Genomic DNA, 8,578 nt, shown 5'->3' with positions numbered 1-8,578 from the left:
AAAAAAACAACCAAGAAAGAGAAAGAGAAAAGAGAAAAGAAAGAGAAAAATAAGGTGAAAAATCGATACAATGTCAGAAAGCAACAGAAAAGAGGAATGCAACAGAGAAGGGAGGTTAAAAAGGAGGAGGTTAAGGGGGGGGGGTAAAAAGGCCAGATTGGATAAGAAAGGAAAAGGGGAAAAGAAGTCATAAAGGCTTGAAACAAGATGGGAAAAAGCAGATTTTTTTTAGAGACAAAGGGTAAAGTACAATTAAAAAGAGATTCTGCAAAAGTACACAAGATTGTATTGTAGTATTTGTATTTGAAATAGAAAATTGGAATATTATAACATCTAATAAACTTGTCATTTTCTTATTTTCTTATTTTAAAAGGTAGTATCTAAAATGTATTAAGCAGAATCAGAATGGAAATTATATATTTAACTATATTATAGTTTTGTTGTTTTCTTATTTTAAAATGTAGTATGTAGAGTGTACTAAGCAGAATCAGAATGGAAATTATGTATTATCTTAAGTGTTAAATTTTGGGGAAAGATAGAAAGGCGTCATACTTCAATTAGTGATTACAGGAGAAATTTTGTGTTAAAGAGAAGAGATAAATAGATAATTGGAAAAGAACGGACAAAAGATACAAGTATAATGATTTAAATTAAGATGAAATAAATAAAATAGAATTAAGAGAGTGAAAAGAGGGGAGAAGTTATATAGAAAATATAGAATGGTAAATAAGATAAGTAATGGGATACAAGATGAGCATGAATTTGATTTAGGTCTGTACAAAAAGATGTAACCCGGGGTTAAGCCACTTTCCAAAAAGAAGTTTTATGTTTCTATGTTTTGTGTTTTTGTGTGTTTATGTTTGATTGAGAATTAATAAAACCTTGGAGGAATGTTAGAAGAGAATAAATGGGAGAAAGCGGAGCCACGTCGCTACGATACAGCTGCAATCTCGGGGCTCCGAGATCGCAGCTGATATCTTCGCCCCTGGTCGGTCCCAACAGACCTAAACCGTCCCGTAGAGATGGTGATAGTAAGGGGTGCGTTCTGCTGATCCCAGGGACACCGCAAAGTCCCTGGTTGATCCAGAAGAAGCCCCTTTACCATCGGCGGAGAGGCAGCCATTAAACTGCTGAAGCTGTGACAGCTCCGGAAGGAAGAGACAGAAAGAGAAAGTGTATCGGCTGGTGAGAATTTTCTTTTCTTTTTTTTATTCGGGACTTAAGGACACTCTAAAATGAGAAGAATCCTGTAAGACTTTGGACAAAACCTGATAAAACTGATTTTTTAAAGAGAATGTCAAACTGAGGCTTGGCTTTTTACTTTTACTTTTGTTTTCATTTTCATTGAACTTCCATTGTGATCTAGTAACTGTAACTAGACTGGTTTTTTCTCTTATATTCATCTAATTTTTCTTTCTTTTTTTCTCCCTTTTGACTGTTAATAGTTTTTTTTTTAGAACAGAGGCTCCCTTTAGTAATTTTTTTTTCTTAAATATATATATATACATGTATATTTCCTTTTTTTATTAGGCTTTTTTTGGGAAAGAAGGGGGAGTGGATTAAAGAAGCTTTGTAACACTGCCAACTAGAGGCTTGAAAATACTTTATTGGAAGTTGAGAGGGCTGTGAAGAAATCCTTTCTCAAGGACACTGGAACTTGATAAGATAGAGGGAAGAACACTGGAGAATGTTATAACAGGTGTTCTTTGGAACTTCTATTATTAATTGAATACTTGAAGCTTGGCTTTGGAATTTGTGGAGAAGCCATAATAAGAGCCTTGGATAACTAAATAAGATGCAGTGTGCTCTTTTTTTTATCTTCTTTTAGCTGTTCCATCCCTCCTCTTCAATCCCACAGTATTTTGTAATATTTGTATATCTATTTTTTTTTCTTGTTTGACTTTATTTTTAATTTTACTTTTCTTCTTAAAGGGAAAGCCTCAGAATACTTTTTTTTTCTTTTTGCTTATTGGGATTTTTGCCTTTTCTATTTTCATCTTTTATTTATTTCTATGGTTATTTTTTTTATTTTTTGAGACCTTATAATTGGATTAAGGTGTGAAGAACCTGACGAATTCTTCTTTTTTTTATTATTGCTTTTTAATATTATTGGGTTTTACTCTCTTTTTCTTTTTCTTTTATTATTCTTAATTTTTATTTTTGAATTATAATTGACTATTCCACAATAGGATTAAGGTTTAGAAGAACCTGAAGAATCTCCTCCTTTATCTTTTTAATCTTCTTTTTCTCCTTCTCTTTTTAATCCTGGACTCTTTATTTTTTATTGTTTTTTTTTAACGTTTTTCTTCTTCCCAACTGGATTATAATTGGCTACCTTATTAATTGGATTAAAGGAGCTTAAAGATCCTGAGTTATTCAAAGGAGTAAGAAAACTTTACCTTCTGGCAGTTCAACTTCTGCTCCTGCTTCTCCATCAACTGGAGGACGACTATCAATAATGGCGAAGCAAGATAAAGTACAAATGGACCTAGCGACGATTATACAAGGAATACAAGAACTCAAAACGAGTATTGACCAAAGAACAGAGAGTATTGAACAAAGAATTGTGAAGACTGATGAAAAAATTGAAAATTTTCAACAAATGATGGCGAAACAGGAAGAGAGACTCCAAAAAATGGAGGAGAAAGACAAACAAAAAGATGAGACAATTGGAAATATTGTTAGCAAATTAACAACGGTGGAACAAGTATAACTGGGATGTTGAAGTGGGAGATGGATAGGTCAGAATTTTATCTCAGATTTCAAAATATAGAGGAAGAAAAAGGACAAGATTTGGAGGCTGTAATGATAGAAATTCTGGCTGGAGCTTTGGAGATAACAGAGGAAAAGATGATGGACGGAGTAGATGAGATATACCGTGTCTTCAGAAGATATGCGATGAGGAATAAGCTACCAAGGGAGGTTCATGTCAGATTTACTAAAAAGACTATTAAAACACAAATATTACAAGTCGCAAGAGATAAGGTGTTGAAATACAAAGGTAAAGAGATTGTGGTTTTAAAACAAGTGCCCAGAAGAGTGAGAGAGATGAGAAGGGAATATTGATTTTTGACCAAAAAGTTATTGGAAAAAGAGGTGAATTATAGATGGTTGATTCCAGAAAGATTAATGTTTATATGGCAAGAACAGAGACACAGAAGCGACTCAATTGAGAAAGCAGAAACATTCTACAATGAATTTTTTGGAAGAAGAGAAATAGAGACAGAAAAAGAGACCATCTCAACTGAATCTCAAGAAGACCAGATGGGAACGGGGAAAGAAGAAGGTGCGGTAGGTGGACAAATGGAGACCAAAGAACAACGTGAAGTAAGATCTACAAGAACTGTTAGACCTAAATACAAAACATAACCATGGAGGAAAAAAAATTGATTTCTATGAATATAAATGGATTGAACTCAGCTATTAAAAGAAGAAAAATCTTTCATAAATTAGAGAAGTTAAAATTTGATATAATTTGCCTACAAGAAGTACATATTAAAAAACAACATCAATGATTATTGGTACGACCAAAACTGGGGAAAATTTTTACCTCCTTGACTAACTGTAAGAAAAGAGGAGTGGTCCTGTACATTAAAGAAACTATTGCAGCAAAATTGATTTATACTGATGAAGATGGAAGAGTATTAATGGTTGAAATAGTGGATAAAAATATAAAAACACTGCTTGTTGCAATTTATGCTCCGAACGATAAACAAGAAGAATTTTATAAAAAGTTACATATGAAATCAATTGGACTGGACCATGTCAATATAATTATGATGGGAGATTTTAATGGAATTGTAGATAATAAACTGGACTATACAGCGACAGCATTAAAACAAAATAGAAAGACTCTCCCTAAATCCTTTTTTAAAATGGTAGATGAATTAAATTTAAAAGATATATGGAGAGAAAGAAATGGTAAAACCCAACAATATACTTTTTATTCAAATAGACATTTATCATGGTCCAGAATAGATATGATTTGGACTTCATCAGAATTAATATCTAACATTCAAGAAATAAATATAGAAACGGGTATATGGGCAGACCATAATCCAATGACAATTAAATGGAAAGGACAAAGAAGAAGATCTAGATGGACATTAAACAATGCTATTTTAAAGGAAAAAGACTTTACACAATGGATGGGCAAAGAATTGGCTTTCTTGTTCAGTGAAAATAAAAAAGAAGATACTTTAATGCAGAATGTTTGGGATACAATGAAGGCATATGCGAGAGGATTAATAATGGACTATACAAAGAAAAAGAATATTAGGAAGAGGCAAAGTATTAAAGCTTTAGAAGATGATTATAAAAACTGGAAAAGAATTGCAGAATATGCCACATAAAAAGATATTAAATTCAAAATGGATATAATTAAACATAAGATGGATCAGGCAGAGAAAGAAGAATTGGCACAAAAAATTAGAAGTGCTAAACAGAACTATTTTGAAGATGCAAACAAACCAGGTAGATGGTTAGCATACAAATTGAGAAAGGAGAAAGAATCTAGGAAAATAGTACAGTTAATAGATGATCAAGGCCAAATGTGTAATGGTAATAAGGAGAAAAAGACAATTATCCGAGACTTTTATGGACAATTATATAAGCAGGAGGATTTTGATGAGGAAAGAATTAAGCTTTATCTACAAAATGCTAACCTACCTAAGATATCTGAAGAGACTGAAAAAATGTTAGAAAGTACTATAACAATGATGGAACTAACGGAAGCATTTAATAGGCAGAATAATGGAAAAGCACCAGGCCCAGACAGGCTCCCAGCAGAATTTTATAAAACATTACAAGAATCGTTGAGTACTCCACTGTTAGAAGTTATGAATGAAGCCATGTTAAATAAGAAAATACCCAAAACATGGTCAGAAGCTTATATCACACTTATTCCAAAAGAAGGGGCCGATCCATCACAAATTAAGAACTATAGACCTATTTCTTTACTGAATGCAGACTATAAAATTTTTGCCTCCATCTTGGCAGAAAGGCTCAAAAGATACCTAAATAACTTTATTCATCCTGACCAGAATGGATTCCTGCCAAAGAGACAAATTAGGGATAATATGAGGGTAATTCTGGACACCTTGGAATATTACGAGGCGCATCCTGAAAAACAAATGGCTTTGATATTTTTAGATGCCCAAAAGGCATTTGATAATGTGAACTGGAGATTCATGTTTTTGTTATTGGAACAGATGGGCTTTGCTAGAAAATTTATTCAAGCAATAGAAGCCCTATATGATAAACAAACGGCAAGAGTAATGATAGAGGGAGATCTTACAGACTCTATTAATATAAGAAAAGGCACAAGACAAGGTTGCCCATTATCACCTTTGTTATTTGTATTGACTTTGGAAGTGCTGAATAGAAACTTTAGAGAGGATCCAAATATAAAAGGAATGAAAATTAAGAAGGAGGAATTTAAATTGCAAGCCTTCGCGGATGATTTGGGTTTTATTTTGGAAGATCCTCTAGGAACAGCTTTAAAGCTACTGGAAAAGATAGAGATGTATGGTGAGATGGCGGGCTTGAAAATAAACAAAGATAAAATAAAGATCTTGACAAAGAATATGTTACTAAAACAAAGAGAGGAACTGGCAGATTTATTGAAAATTCAAGTTACGAATAAGGTTAAATATTTGGGGATACATTTGACGTCAAGATGCACTACATTGAAAGAGAATAACTATATTAAACTTAAACAACAGATAGCATCTGATTTGAAGAAATGGGAAAGCCTACACTTGTCATTGATAGGTAGAATTTCAACAATCAAGATGAATATTTTACCTAGAATTTTATATTTGTTCCAAACCATACCAATCAGGCTTGGTAAAGATTACTTTGAAGAATTAAATAAAATTGTGTTGAAGTTTATATGGCAAGGTAAGAAGGCCAGAATAAAATTAAAACTTCTACAAGATGCTAGAATTAGAGGAGGATTTGGCCTTCCGAATTGGGAGTTGTATTACCAAGCTGCAAATTTAATGTGGGTTAAAGAATGGATAACATTAAGAAAGACTAGATTGTTGACATTAGAAGGGCATGATTTATTACTGGGATGGCATGCTTTTCTGTGGTATAAGGGAACTAAATTGCAGGGCTATTTTAGAAGGCATTATATAAGGGAATCTTTATGGTTGAATTGGGAGAAAATTAAGAGAAAATGTTATTTGAAAATCCCAGTCTGGCTATCAACTATTGAAGCCTTTTCTTATCCTATAATATATGAGAAGGAACAAACAGTTAAATATGTGGAAATATTGGATGAAAAGAGTGAACTTAAAACAATGCAAAAACTAGAAGAACAAGGCATAAAGATGAATTGATTTTCATATGCGCAAATACATTCAAGGTATCTTATAGATTCTAAAGCGGAGGGATTTTATGATAAATTGACTGATTTAGACAGGATCTTGACAGGTACTGATGAAAAAGTGATTAAAAAATTATACAGTTATTTGTTGGAAATTTTATTAGAGGAGGAACAAAACAAATTTTTTTTCCTTTTTTTTTTGATATTATCTTTATAAAACATTATCAAGATAGATTTGGTATGATCTTATGATTTATTGCAAAATAAACTAAGTAAACTATAGTTATCTCGTTAAAATATGAATTAACAAAATTATAGATAAATGATTTTTTTAGTGATGATATTAGGTTATACAATTATTGATTGATAATATGAGCTATTATGTAATATAATTATATTAGTGACTAGGAAATGGATGCACAAAAAAAAAGTGGTAAACCAACCGATGCACTGTTTGTAAATTTATGAAGAAGGATGATATTTTTATGTTTTATGTGGTATGTCTATGTTGTTTTGTTGTTAAAATAAAAAACTTTTTTTTAAAAAAAGAAGAGAATAATTGTAAACAAGTCAGATGAAAATATAAGTATAATGAATAAAAACATATAAAATAGACAAATATAGAAAATAAATATAATTGAATAAAAGTAAAGGGAGAAATAACGAGAAATTTGAAAAAGATATGTATGTGTTTATATGGAAATGCGTTAATGCTGCATAAAACAATGTTTTATTTGCCTTGTTAAAATTTACAAGTAGTTTTCAGAAAAGAGGTTTTATGTTCTTATGTTTTGTTTGTCTTTAAAAACTAATAAAATTTGTGGTTTTTTTTTTTAAAAGACCACCAGTGGGAACTAGGGACAATGCGAGGCTGACGCATTCAAAAAAATAAAAAACATATTGTCATCCAACAGCGTACTCATGCAATATAGTGAGATGCTGCCATTGACACACACATGCAATGTCTCCCCCTATGGAATTGGACCAGTCCTCAGCCACAAACTACCCAACATGACAGAAGCACCCATCACATATTTTTTAAAAACACTATCCAAAACACAAAGGAACTATAGTCAAATTGACATGGAAGTGTTTGCCGCAGTAGCAGGGATCAAACACTTCCATGAATATCTGTACGAAAGACATTTTGACCTCATCACTGACTATAAACCACTGCTGGGCATCCTGCCAGGAGATAGACCCACCCCTATCATCCTATTGCCCAGGATGTTAAGATGGACTGTGTTCATGGCCGCATATAGCTACCGCCTGATTCACCAGCCAGGAAAAAACATTGCAAACACTGACGCATTGAGCCGCTGCCCAATTCTGGATATCATCAAAGACCCAGCACCCTCCACCACAGTACTCCTAGTAGAAGAAATACAGCCCAGACTGATGATGTCTGCAGAAATCGCCAGGCTCAAAGCGCATGACAAAACCATGACGCGGATTTTGAACTGGGTGTGGAGGGGATGGCAAGAATCTATAGAAGGGGATGAATTCAAAGCATATATACACAGACAGGCTGAGCTATCCATACTCAAGAGCTGTATATTATGGGGAGAAAGAGTGGTCATCCCTTCCCCACTAAGGAACAAAGTCGTGACAGTACTACATGAGGACCACCCGGGGATAGTCTGCATGAAGGCCCTAGCCAGAAGCTATGTGTGGTGGCCACCTGCACTCCCTGTCAAGAGACCTGGCCAGCCCCCCCCCCCAGCAGCCAACCAGAGGAAGTGGGAGACACCTCCATGGGCCCATATACATGTTGACTTCACTGGGCCCTGCCAAGGGCAAACATTCCTCATAGTGGTTGATGCATACTCCAAATGGCTAGAAGTAATCAGAATGACTTCTACCACAACCGAAGTGACCATAAGAGCCCTTCGGAAGCTGTTCTCTACCCATGGACTACCGGACATCCTCGTCACAGATAACATTCCCCAGTTCACATCACAACCATTCAAGGGGTACCTAGCCGGACTAGGAATCAGACATACACTCTCAGCACCTGCACATCTGAGCATGAATGGGCAAGTGGAACAGATGGTCCGAACAACCAAGGAAACCCTCCAGAGAATGGGAAAAGGGGACTGGCAGGAAAGGATCCACAGAATGCGGCTGGCCCAACACATCACACCCCATTCAACAACACACCGCAGCCCAGCAGAACTATTAATGGGCCAGTCAACACTAGACAGAGCACACCCAAACTACAATCTCAAAACCCCAATAAACTCCACT

At 34.4% G+C, this 8,578-nt stretch overlaps 1 long non-coding RNA gene across 1 annotated transcript; it reads left to right on the top strand.

Annotated features, from left to right (window-relative positions):
* Positions 1–386: 386 nt before the first annotated feature.
* Positions 387–7,001, top strand: LOC148124040 (uncharacterized). The gene is made up of 2 exons (XR_015740412.1): positions 387–892; positions 6,884–7,001. It is a non-coding gene; the product is annotated as an uncharacterized LOC148124040 (long non-coding RNA).
* The last annotated feature ends 1,577 nt before the right edge of the window (positions 7,002–8,578 follow it).

Source organism: Pseudonaja textilis, chromosome Z (genome assembly GCF_049901715.1).
Source record: "Pseudonaja textilis isolate UNSWEBS1 chromosome Z, rPseTex1.2, whole genome shotgun sequence".
NCBI classification, from domain to species: domain Eukaryota; kingdom Metazoa; phylum Chordata; class Lepidosauria; order Squamata; family Elapidae; genus Pseudonaja; species Pseudonaja textilis.
The sequence above is the reverse complement of the archived record's forward strand: the minus strand, read 5'-3'. Positions and strand labels throughout refer to the sequence as shown.